This window comes from Ambystoma mexicanum, chromosome 14 (assembly GCF_040938575.1).
Source record: "Ambystoma mexicanum isolate Mex_15411 chromosome 14, UKY_AmexF1_1, whole genome shotgun sequence".
Lineage (NCBI taxonomy): Eukaryota > Metazoa > Chordata > Amphibia > Caudata > Ambystomatidae > Ambystoma > Ambystoma mexicanum.
This window is the reverse complement of record NC_090940.1, coordinates 131842692-131855563: the sequence shown is the minus strand read 5'-3', so window position 1 is coordinate 131855563 and position 12872 is coordinate 131842692. Positions and strand designations below refer to the sequence as shown.

The window sequence follows — 12872 nt, the reverse complement described above, 5'->3', positions numbered from 1 at the left end:
CATTTTAGACCTCGAGAATCCCTTATTCAGGTGACCAGGGAAGGGCTGGTGCTCTCAGATTCCAACCCTGGGTGTGGACCAGCGAGGGAGGATCACGTGAGTAAGGGAGCCCGGGGTTATGCTTGGGGGAATATCCAAGGTGAGATGCTGTATTATATCAGGGAAGAAGGTACAAAGGCTTTTGTATGCTGCTCTACATGTACCTCCCTCCCACCAAAGGAATCTCCCTTACTAGAATCCAACAACCCCTCTGCATCTGATAAACCCATCAAAAACCACAACTCCCAGAATCCCTGCTATCCTGCTTTCTACCCGGATATTCCCAATCATTCTTCTCCACGTCCCTATGGTTATTCTTTCCCAAACACCCAATCTACCTTGACAAAACCCCACCAATCCCGTCCCTCTGATTGTCATGTTCCAAACTCTCAAACGGCATTGATAAAGCACTGCCATTCCCACAGTTTCCCCTGTTCCTTTCACAATAATAATCCCAGTCTGTCCTGTCTGTTTCACAAACCCTATCCATCTCATCCTTCCAAGTTAACCAACCAACCGCAGTCTTATAATACTTTTTTCCCATCTTACCATGTAGGATACTCAGATACTCTAACACCCTCCCCTTTCCCAACACAAGCACTTTTACACACCATGACAGACAACGGACTAAGTCCAAAGCTGTTTAGCTGACATGTCCCAACCCAAGGGCCAGGGAGAATCGGGCAATTGATCAAAAATCGCACACATCTGACGTCCCTTTCCTTTTCCCACAGGGATAAATGGTGGAACAAGAAAGCACAATACGAGCAAGGCAAACTGCACGACGTAAGAGCTAACTCAGCACACAGTTCAAGAGACAGAGAAAGACGGCACAGACCGAGAGAGTTACAAGGAGAGAAGTGACCTTGCCCTTTCCGACCAAGGTCCATGAAACCTCTGTAGAGGGAAGCATAAGTCTGTGAACAATAGCCAGCGTGTGTTGCAGCAGATGTCTACGGTACATGAGACCCTCCTCTGCTGATAACCAAGCTGGGTTGAGACGCGGCTCTCTATGGTACCAACCTTGACTCGAAGGAGAAGTCAAGCAGTTCATCACAGCCGGTGTGTCGAGGGAAGAGTCGATAAGAAACCGAACTGTGTTGAACGATAAATAGCCAACGGCGAATCTGAACTTTTGAAGAAGCATAAAGAAACTGTTGATGAAAGAGGGGGAAAACCTGCAACAGGGGAGTCCGGCACCACGTGGTTGCTTACGCAGGAAACTTTGGGCGATTACCCAATAGTAGAGACTACCGTAACTAGAAGACCTTGGGAAAAGGCAAGAAGAGGTCAAAGTGGTCATACAGGGATCTTGCAAAATCCTCTGTACCGCCAAAATTCTTTGACCGACAGATGATTGTGAAGAAAATGGAAGTGAATCCCGCTTGGTGAAACTAACATATGAACAGTGTGTTGCAAAGGTTGGAAAGAGTGAACCCGGCGTAAGGATGCTAACGAGAAGGGGCAAGGCCTGAAGTCCCTGTGAACTGTCTGTTAACCGAAGCAAACCAGACCGCAAGGTGTCCACAGTGAACTGTTTGTAAATGTTGGCGAGAGTGTACCTGGTAGAAGGAAGCTGACAAAAGGGGGCGAAGCCAGAATACCTGTTTAAAAAAGACATTAAGATTTGTGAATAAAAGAAGTATGGGAAGACCAGGGGAAGTGAATTGTCCACCCCCTTTCTCATTAGGGTCCGAGCCCGGCAGAGGGAGATCCAGGGGTGGAAAGTTATCACTCAAAGATCATTGGAAAAGGAACTGTTTAGTTGATTTGTTGAATACGATTTGTGAAGGGTCAATGCCTGGAAGAGGGGGACACAGGGGTGAAGCCATCACCCAAAGTATATATGGAACTGAACTTTGTGTTTGTTGGTTGGATACACCATGCCTCAATGGCAAGAGACTTTTTATTGAAAAGAGACTTGGCCATCGAAGAACCTGATACCTGATACAGAACTGTTGGCTCGTGCTGGGAAAGCTTGAGCGTGTGCTGTGCTCAGGAGATCCATTTTGTCCCATGCTCAAAACGTGGGGAAGGGAGCCCCTGGCAATCACAGCCTGACATATTATTTGTAAACACGTCTTTCTTAATTGAAACCCTATCCCACATGCTTTCTGTAATTAGTTGTAAGGAATTGGCAATAGTTTTTTTTAGTATATTCCTTTTTATTTTGACACAATGCCACAAGGACTGCCTTATTTTTCGTTTGATGGTCGAAGCTTGCTCCCATCTTAGATTTAGGTTTAGGTTAAGTGTTTTTCCACCCTGCATTTATAGTTCAATACTGAGTGAGTACATGTTTCTTCTGCAGTTGATTTTGCAGCTCTAAGGCTCTTCTGTTTTCGTTGGTAGGCACAGCGGGTTAGGAGCGTTCCAGTGTGCTGAATGCCGAATGAGAAAATGGCTGGGACATGCAATCCGTGATCACCAGTTGTTGGCTGGTATATAAGGCAACAGCACCGATCCCTGCTGTGAATGTATGCACCAATGTTCGGCACAGTAAGAAGAAGACACAAACACACACACACACACACTTGAAATAGTCTTTGATCAACTCTGTGCACATGCGTGTGCAGATTCTCTTTGTTGGATCTCTGATTTGATGATGCCTAATACAACATTGCGTCTTTCACAAATAATCAAAAAGGTATACCCTCTGTTACCTATGGATTGGAAGTATTGGAACCCTACATAGATGAAACGTTATAAACAATTGACGGGAAATGTTGGGGGTCTGAAAATACTTAACGCTGAGCCTGGATATAGATTTTAAAACTTTTTTTGGGTTACATGTTGGGCAGTGTTTAATTTTCATTGCGAACACTGCTTACATGTGCACATGATATGCAGTGTTCACAATTACAAATAATAAACTACAAATGTACAAATTGTAAACACTGCCTGCCTGATGGTGCATAAAGCTGGCGGACTGCATCGTGATTCGTGGGGATTGGGTCCTCCGACGTATTCCATATCTATGACAGTAATCACCACAGCTGTGCTGCTTTGGAAAATCCTTTGGCGTCTGCGTCCTCGAGGACCTCCTCCGACGGCCGACATCACCAGATGTTATAAGTAGGACGCACAACGCCCGTAGCCTCAGTTGTAGTTTTTTCCCAGAACGTTTGGCACCAATCTTCTGCCAGTATGACCACAGAAAGCCTTGCGGAAACGTAAGCTACAATCGCATAAGAAATTCTGTAGCGGGGTAGGCAGGGAGGGAGCAATATGGAATACGTCGTCGGACCATCCCATTGAAAGAACGTTACCAGGTAAGAGAGTAACTTGTTCTTCGAGGGGATTGGGTCCTCCGACGTATTCCATATCTATGACAGACTCCCAAAGCAGTACCAACGTAAGGAGGAGGGAAAATAATTTAGAACATACAAATTTAGAATGCCCAATCAAATTGCAGAGTAAGGACCGCCTTGCCAAAGGACAGATCCTGCCCCCGGATAGAATCGAGGGAGTAGTGACGTACAAAGTATGGACCGAAGCCCAGGTGGCTGCATCACAGATGTTACGAATGGGAACACCCCTCTGCAGGGCAGTAGAGGCAGCCATACCCCTGGTAGAATGGGCCCGTAAGCCTACCGGAGGGTCCTTACCCGCCAAGCGATAACATTCGGAAATTGCCAAGATGATCCATCGAGACAAAGTCTGCTTAGTAACAGCTTGTCCAAACGCCTTCCAGCTTAACCAATAAAGAGTTGATCGTCCACTCTGACCCGGGACATGCAGGAAATGTAGAAGCTTAAAGCTCTCCTATGATCCAGCCTATGGAGCTTCTCCTCTTCCTTACCAGGATGTGGAGGAGGATAAAATGCCAGAAGAATAACCTTCTTGAACTAAAATGAAAAGAATGTAGAAAAAATATGTATGAGAGCATGGTATTCTAGCTCAAAAGGCATACTCCATATTGCGAGTGGAGTCTGGGTTGCTTGTGGCTTTGGATATTAATCAAATGTGACTGTCTAGATAAGTACTAAATTGAATTCCGCCTCTTTTGAGGCCCAACAAGGCTGCAACACGTGTATGGGGTTGCTGTCGGTACTCTTGTTCAGAGAGGAACTGCCATAGCATTTCGGTGCTGGACTGCCCATGTGGGCGGGACAAAGACTGATATGCAAATGGATGTTTCCCATCTGTGAAAGGTACAGTGAGCAAAAAGCGTGTGCTGCAGACTCTCACCTCAGAACAGGTTATCATGCCATGTTCTCTCTGGAGAGGAACGCCTGCTACCTTTTGTGAAATAACACCAAGACAAGGAAGACTAAAATAGACATACAGTCTGATCTCAAGTCATCCTCCAAAAGTACAGTGAAGAAGAAAATTAATGGAGTTATACAAACTATTCTTTTGCCAAGTACAGAAGGTACTGGGAAGTGGTGGCCCAGAAGAGGCATCAAGAATACACAGTGGACACAAAGGACTATAACACTGCGCTGGGGAGGCCCCAGCTGTATGACATAAAAATTGAGAAAGGACTCAATGAGAGGCAAAACAGGCGTGAAGCCTAGCAGACCCGGGAAGTTTGAACCTGGAAGCAAGAAGGAATGCTGGAGAAGCAAACCTCCAGTCAGGAGGACGCCGACAGCAGGTTGCAGGAGTCCTTTGCAGGTTGATGCAGAGCAGGGCTGACTGGAAGCTGGGATCTGACCAACTGTGGTGTGACCTCAAGGAGGTGGACCGAGTAGTCCATTAAATTCTCTGACACTGCATAGCCGGAGACCCAGCAGAGCCAAAGCACGGCAGCGGGAGCGGAAAGAGAAGAAAGCAGAGCATTCAGCTGCAACACAGCAACCCAACACCCGAGGAAGAACCAGTGACGTGCACCCACCAGAGAAGAGGTAACAAGAGTTACAAGAGTTACAGGAGACACGATAGGGTATTGGGGAAGGGTGCCAAATGTAAAGAAGGGATCGGGAGTAAATAATTGTATCAAGAGTACTGAATGGAATGAAAGCCTCAGGAGTAATCTCCCTCGTCTCAGTATTTGTGCCAGAAGTACCGAATGGGAAGAAGACATTACGAGTAATCTCCCTCATCTCAGTAGTTGTGTCACTAATATTGAATCAAAAGAAAGCCTCTGGAGTAATCTCCCTCAGCTTCAGTTTTAATAAAAGTAGCAAGTGTGGAGATTACATCACAAGCGATTTTCCTCTTCACAGTTGTTGTATCAAAGAGACTACAAGAGAACAACATATCGGGAGTAGTCTCCCTCAACACTATAACACTATCCTCAAAAGGGAACTAAGGGTAGAGATTACCACAAGAACAGTCTTCTTTGTCAGAGTGTTAGAAGGAACTAAGGACACTATGGGAACAGTGCCCCTTGTTCTCACCGACAAGACGAAGGTAAAGACAGTCAAGGAACACCTGTGTATTGGAAACAGAAGTAACATATGAGCTTTAAGCAAGCCATGGGAGAAGCCTGGCAAGAAGGGCAAAATTGATAAAAACTGTTGCTGGAAGTTGTCCAAAAATTGCCAAAGGCTGAATCAACTGAACCAGTAGTAGGGAGTCAGTCTCCTGGTTTTCCAATAATTGTTGAATCAGAAACTAAGGCAAAAAGGATATCAACTACCAGCCGGAAGGCTGATCAAGTTCATCAGGAGAAGATAGCAGTTGTTGAACTGTTGGACGAGGAGATGGGAGTCATTCTCCTGGTATTGTCTGAAAGTGCTGAAGTTGAAATATTATTAAAGACTAATAGAAATACGCCCACAAGGCTGATCCCATCGAGCCAGGAAAAGGGAGTTATTCTCCTGGAACTATTTATGTTAATGTCTTTTGTTAGTGGTAGCGCTAGAGTATGCTAGTTTGGCCAGAGGATGGACACTTTGAGTTTGACAACCACCCTGACAACTAGCACCCCAGTTATTCTTTAGTTAGGTATGTAAAACCCTTTAGAATAAAGAAAGATGGGCCTTTTTCATTATTGTTTAAATAAAGGTTGTAGTGAAAATGCCATCCTATCGTCCGACTCCTTACTCCAGCACGTCACAGCACTGCGGGCTCGGATACACCATGTGTAAATGGCACCCAACGTCATCCCCTGCAAAGTGCATCACATCATCGGGAGGCGTCCATGTTTTCTGTAGTTTGTTTATCTTCATCCCCCCCTCACCCTCCGTGCCTTTTAAACAAGCACAGGATAGGCGCAAATCATTTCTGATCCTGTTATGATTTTGTTTTAAGTATGACAGCCGCAATTTATTTCACTATTTCACACCTGTTACATTTCCATCCCTCAAACAGGGATGGAAGTGCTTTTTTTTCACTCACCCGACACTAATGTATGCAAGGGGGCTATGCAGTGCATCTTTGCGCCGCTTGTCAATCCCTCCTGAAATGCTCAGGACACCTTCGAGAATAAAGTGACCTGCACATTTCTGAAAGTAGCATAAATAAAACAAACGCATTCTCTGATCTCCTTTCATTTGCACCACTTTTTGAGAATCTGACCCAGGGTCTTGAACTAATATATAATCTGTATGCAATTCATGGCCGCAGGTTGATGGATGATTATGCAGAGACTGAAAAGATGACAATGCCCAATACTTCGTGCCTCATTTTCACACAGATGATATTTCATCGATGACTAAATTCGGATGATGTTTTTCAAAATTTCCAATTGCAATTCCGTATGATATATGTGACGAATTTCCAAATTCGGCGGCAATCCTGCACAATTTGAGTAGCACATAATTTGCTGTTGGCATATACTTTTTAACACTCCAGAATAATGTACACAAATAATGTGATACAATGTTATAAACACAATCCTAAGTATACAAGGTTGCACATTTCAATATAAGTGGATTACATATTTGTTTATCTGTAGTTATTCCATTCATTGATCCCTTTGATTTGCCTCTTTGTTAAGAAAATATATTTCTGTTTGATGCAACTCGGTATTCTCTCTGTAACATTGTTTGTAGGTTGTATTCTTTTGAGTAGAGTCCAAATTAAGTGGTCTTCGGTATGTTGTTGTTCTATATAATGCTGTACTCACTCAACTACCTCCCTTATATGCTTAACCTTCCTAGGGCTAGTAGTACCTCAGTATTTGCACTGTGATACGAACAAGACACAACTAAGTTACTTCATGAGACTGAATACGAATTAAAGTTATAAAGATCCAACGAGACCCAGACAAAGAGACCATTTAATGCCCTAGCACTTCCTGCGTGAGACATGAAACAACAACACTGTGTTCTCCGGGGGCATTGTGTTGTATCCTTGATGATTAGTGTGACTGTCTGAGTGAATGCAGGGCCTCATAGAATGGTGAGGTGGAGCTTAGAGTGTTGGAGGCTTGGGGGTTCCGGAGAGTGATAGTTGGGACTTGGAGTATGGCAGGGAACCAGGACAGATGCTTGTGACCTTCTCCCCTGCCTTCATGAACTATGTCTATGTAACTAAGCAAATAAAGCATCTTCTCTTTGTACTTACCTTGGTCAGCCTGGTTCCTGCTCCCATGTCATCTCTGATCCAGGCACATCTTGCTGGGGAGCAAGATACTACACATTGCAATGGTTAAGGGCAAAGTTCCAGGTGCTTTCCCCATATTCTTGAGAAATCCTATCCTTTGAGCCTTGTAGCCTTGTTTTAAATGGCACCTTCTCAGGACACCTATTCCATTCTTGCTTCACTCTACAATTTCCTGTTCATAATCCAGTGTCCAAAGATTATTCTCTTCCTCGCCATTTTTTGGTTATATTTATACATTTTAGATGTTATACGATTTGATATGAAATTCACCAGAAAAAGACACCCTTTTCCACAGTTCTTCCTCTTTTGGCATGAGACTGTGATTTCCTTCCAATGTACACCCAACACTGCTCTATAGCTGACGATTTCACTGATTAATAATAACACTGCTTAATTCTGGATGTATGCCTTTAATCTTTCTGCATTCAGTTCGCCATACATTCACTTTGTCACATTCAGTCTTTTACTTCTTCGGCCATTCTCTTCTTCATCACAAGGTAAACCCCTGCAGTCCCCCTTCCTTTCTACCCCTATTCTTCCCCCTACTCTCCTTCACTCCTAACCTTGCATCTAACCTTTCGGAAATAACGGGAAGAAGCACATGCATGAAGAAGTACATGCATGAAGAAGTACATGCATGATGATATGATAGTTTATTTATATAGCGCCTATACACAATGTGTTTCAAAGAGCTTCAAGGCAAGGGAGGGAACAAGGGAAAAAACATGACATTCTTACAGGCCATGAACAGTAAGGATGTGAAATTAACTATCGTACTCGGCCTGACGACATTTAAGATAGCAAGAGCTAAAACATAGATAAGGAAGGGAGGGGGAGAGTGGGAAGGAAATGGAAACAGACAGGCGACTACCGTACTAGGCCTGACGACATTTCTGATAGAGCCGGAAAAAAAAACAGGTGAGGGAGAGGGATGCAGAAAGGTAGGGGAGGAACAAAACAAGCGACTATCATATTAGTCCTGACGACATTTCAGATAGTGCTGGAGGGGGTTTGGGGAGGAAAAAACCAGTAAGGGGAGGGAGGAGGAGACAGACGAGGTTGTTATCATACTAGTTCCAGGGACAATTCTGATAGAGTAAGTGCATAGAAGAAAGTAAGGGGAAGAGATAGGAAAAGGGAGAAGGGAAAGGAGTAGAGAGAACAGAGAGTTAGCAGTCAAAAGAGTGGAGAAGCAAGAGGGGAGAGTGAATACAATTGAAGAAGTCAGTAGTAACACATAATGTTGCAAGCCAGGATACAAGATGAAGATGGGAACAGCATGATTCAGGGCCACCAGGAGTACACGATGCAAAAGAAGTTCAGCATGAGAGTTGAGAAAGGGTGACGCACCATGAATGAATGAAGTCCATAAAAGTCAAATCCAGCATTGTCCACAAGGCGGTGATGGTGAAACCAGAATGTATCAGGACAGACTCCTGCAGAAGTAGGCTTGAGTAGGGTGAGGGGGGAGCAGGGTAGAAGAAGCAAGCAAAACAGGCAACAACTGTGTGCGAGAATGGGGGGGCACAAGGGAACATCACGGGGGGACTAGAGGGAGTTACACATGTTGGTGCATGACTACCTGCTGTCTGAGCAGGGGGTCGGGTCCTGGGTCCTCCTGGTCCGAACAGGTCCAAACAGGAATTCCCCTTTTCTTTGTCTGCCCTTCGCTTAGGACGCCCGGGCGAGAGACGCCCTTGATTTAATAGTTAGGAGCAGGAAGGAAGAGGCAGGGCTAAGAAGGTGGGTGGTGCTTGCTAAGTGGTGAAAAAGAGCGGCAAACAGGAAGGCACCAGGTGGGCGGGGCTTGCTAAGTGGTGAAAGAGAGCGGCAAACAGGAAGGCACCAGGTGGGCGGGGCTTAGGCCAGGTGACATAGATCCACTTGCATCTGCTCCCCATCTGCAAAGGAAAAGAGGCTGGAGGGCTCCTTAAGTAGGGAAAAAGAGCGGCAAACAGGAAGGCACCAGGTGGGCGGGGCATGATCAAGTAAATGTCTGACGAAGTGAATGTGGAAGAGGTAAGTATAGAAGACGTTTTGGGCGAAGTAAAGGGAGGGATACCTTTAATTTAGTATATTTTGGGACTTTCTACACCTAGAATATTTGCTGTAACGTATTGTGAAAGAATGTGTTTCAGTGTGAACGCCTGTATTTGGAATGTCAATTAATGAAATGCTTCAAAATAAATGTAAGGTCATCTTTAACACTTTTGTAAAATAATGTGTGTTTTAGTTTATTTTTGTCTCTGTTAATTGTTTATGTAGTATTGATTTTTAGTAATACAATTAATTATATAATTGTTTCCTTTTCTCCTTGTAACTGAATTTTTGTTATTATGCAGAAAGAAGCAAAATAGCCACATTTCAGTGTTCACTTTGCTTTTTGTGCAGACTTCTTTCACCTCCCCTAAATAGTTATTTCTTATACTCTTACGTCTCATCCTCATGCCTTCAAATGTATAGGGTCTTCTCCTATACGTATGGAGGAAACAGGACTGGAACATTTTGCCAACCAAAAATATTTTGAATGATGAAGCTGAGGCACATGCATGGAGGCAACCAAGCCCAGCTCCACTCACACTTACTCTTTGGCTTCACCCACCATGGTGAAGAGCATGGTGCATTTCCTGCACAGCAGTGACTTTTCTTCCTTCTTTTCCTTTTTTGTTTATTTATTTTCTTTACTGACAATATGACTGCATAGTCCCTCTACACCTCCTCGAGGCTAAGAGTTTCCAGAGTACAACTGAAGTGCATGACGCTTTGCAAGAGTTAATCACAACACACTCTAGAGTGTTTACACCTTAATCATCACTGGGAATGCTGCACATCCTGTGACACCCTTTCTTTTAGGGGACTGATGTTGTGTCTTTGTCTGTGGGAGTACATCTTGCAAGCATTTCTCCCAGCATCTCGAAACTGATGGCAGCAGTGGCCTCCTACCGCAGGTTTCCGAAAAGCCTCAATCAGCCCTATTTGGACAGCCGTCTCGTCAGATCCTCGTCTACAACTGAGGCAACTCAATAGTTTGATACCCTACTGGATCTACATTTTGCCTACAATCTCTCAGTAGTCAATGAGAAGAAGTCATCCCCAACACCTTCTGAAACCCTCACCTTCATTGGCTATTCCTGGAACAATTCTCTGATCCTGCTATTCCCCAGTGATGCTTGCATCTTGGGCATTCAATGAGACGTTCTAACGTCTTGTCAATGAGAAGAAGTCATCCCCAACACCTTCTGAAACCCTCACCTTCATTGGCTATTCCTGGAACAATTCTCTGATCCTGCTATTCCCCAGTGATGCTTACATCTTGGGCATTCAATGAGATGTTCTAACGTCTTGTCGCAGACGATGACCACATCTTTCTAGTTCCAGAGGTTCCTGGGCCTCTTGCCTTATGTATCTTGGCTAGCCCATTCTCCATACTTGGATTGTGGAAGGTAAATATACACCTAGTGGCCAAATAGAACCATTAATCTTAATCTTTTTAGCCTGCATCCCGGTCCTTTCAGACCTACCTCTGGGCAGCCAATGAGGAATCAGCTAAGAAGGGCTTACTGTTCTTGGTCATAGAGCCAGCATTTCTTAATCAGGCCAAACTCCACCCTCAAGGTATCGGGAGTGGCGTGAAGGACCGGAGAGGTCCCTATCTGTGGTTCCATTAGGATCATTTGGAGCATATCAGTGTGACGGAGCAGAAGGCAATTAAATCAGGCATTGGGCACCTTTCTTGCCCTGTTACACTGAACCAGGGTCTTTATTTTCATAGACAACACAATGGCCATGTTTTGTATCAGCAAACAATGCATTTACAAGCCTATCACATGGCTGTAGTGATCAGTGGAGATGCACATTTCTTACAGTCGAGTCACTGATGGAAAATAAATCAAGAGATTGTACGAGAAATGATCTTCTGGTTGGAAACATACTGGGTCATCTTACTTACTTAAGAAATACATGGAGGCAGATGCGTTCACTCTTATTCATTTGACCTCAAATTGGTTGACAAATTCAGTATTGTAAAAGCTTACAATATGCTGTTCATTGCTCCAATCTGGTCAATGAAATTCTGGTTTCCAGACTTCATCCACTCGTCCGTCAATTCTCAGAGAAAGAAAGGACCCGAAGTCGGGCATGATTCAACGCCACCCTCCACAAAACCCCACCTTTTCAATATGATCGCACAGCAATTGACCACGGGTGCCACTGCAGCCTGCCTGACAACAATGTAGACAACAATATAGAGATCATCCAGGCTGCTAGGAAACCTTCAACAAGATCACACAGTTCCAACAATTGTTTGCTTTTCTACCTTTGGGCATTGGAAGTGAGATAATTCCTCACCCTACATTATTGGAATATGTACTATCATTGATCATGGATCTGGCTAGGCCGGGCACCCATTTATACAGGTGCTGCCTTGCAGCAAGGAGACCCTACAGCAATTCAGAAGCAGAGAAATTACCTCTTTCCAATCTAATGGTAAAAAGGCACTGTAATGGCCTCCTCTATCCCTTTCCCTCTTTTAAGAAGCATAATCCTCCTTCCGACCCATAGTGTAGGAGGAACTGCAATTACTTTCTCTCAAAAACAACATTTGTAGTTCCAATACCATCAGTGCATTGGGTGAGTAAGCTTCAAGGACTGTCTTCAGAAGAATCTTCTCTGTTTTCTACAGGGACAAGGGGGTGCTTAGAACACTCCCTATATTCTTATTTGACGTCCAAATAACTCTGGAAATCTATCTACCCAATGTTATTCCAAACCCTGCATCCCAAGCACAGAGAACCCTGCATGGCCTAGATGGGTGCAGAGACCTTAGATTCCACTTGGACAGGACAATGCCTTTGTTCATGGACTGTCTTTTCATCCCATATAAAGGTGCTTCTCTGGGCAAGCAGGCACTGAAGGCATCCATCCCAAGATGAACTGTAGCATGCATCCTAGAGTACTACACCATTCATGGACTGCCGGGCCAGAAAGGCATCCATACACATGCTGTCAGAGCTAAAGTGGCCTCAGTGGGTTTCAGGGGCTTGTTCCTCTAAAAGACACACAGGTTCATCCGAGCCCATTGGGATGGCATCCCTTTTGTATAGAGGAAAGGGCACTATGAATTAGGAGCACAATAGTCACCACGCTGAGTAACCTTTACATTTTATGATCATTTTTCGGAGTATAATTGGCAAAATAATTTGTCTACAATTCCAAACAAACAAGTTGATATGATTTTTATACCAGAGCGTCAGAACCTCCAATGCATATCAGTCCCTTTCCCACCCTACTAGCCGTCCAAAATGAAGGCCTCAGCTTCATATAATTGATTCCAATAC

At 44.3% G+C, this 12872-nt stretch overlaps 1 protein-coding gene across 2 annotated transcripts in view; it reads left to right on the top strand.

The window, feature by feature from the left end:
- LOC138527490 (galectin-related protein-like) overlaps positions 1 to 12872 on the top strand; it is a 93117-nt gene that overhangs the window by 39620 nt on the left and 40625 nt on the right. The window lies entirely within an intron of this gene.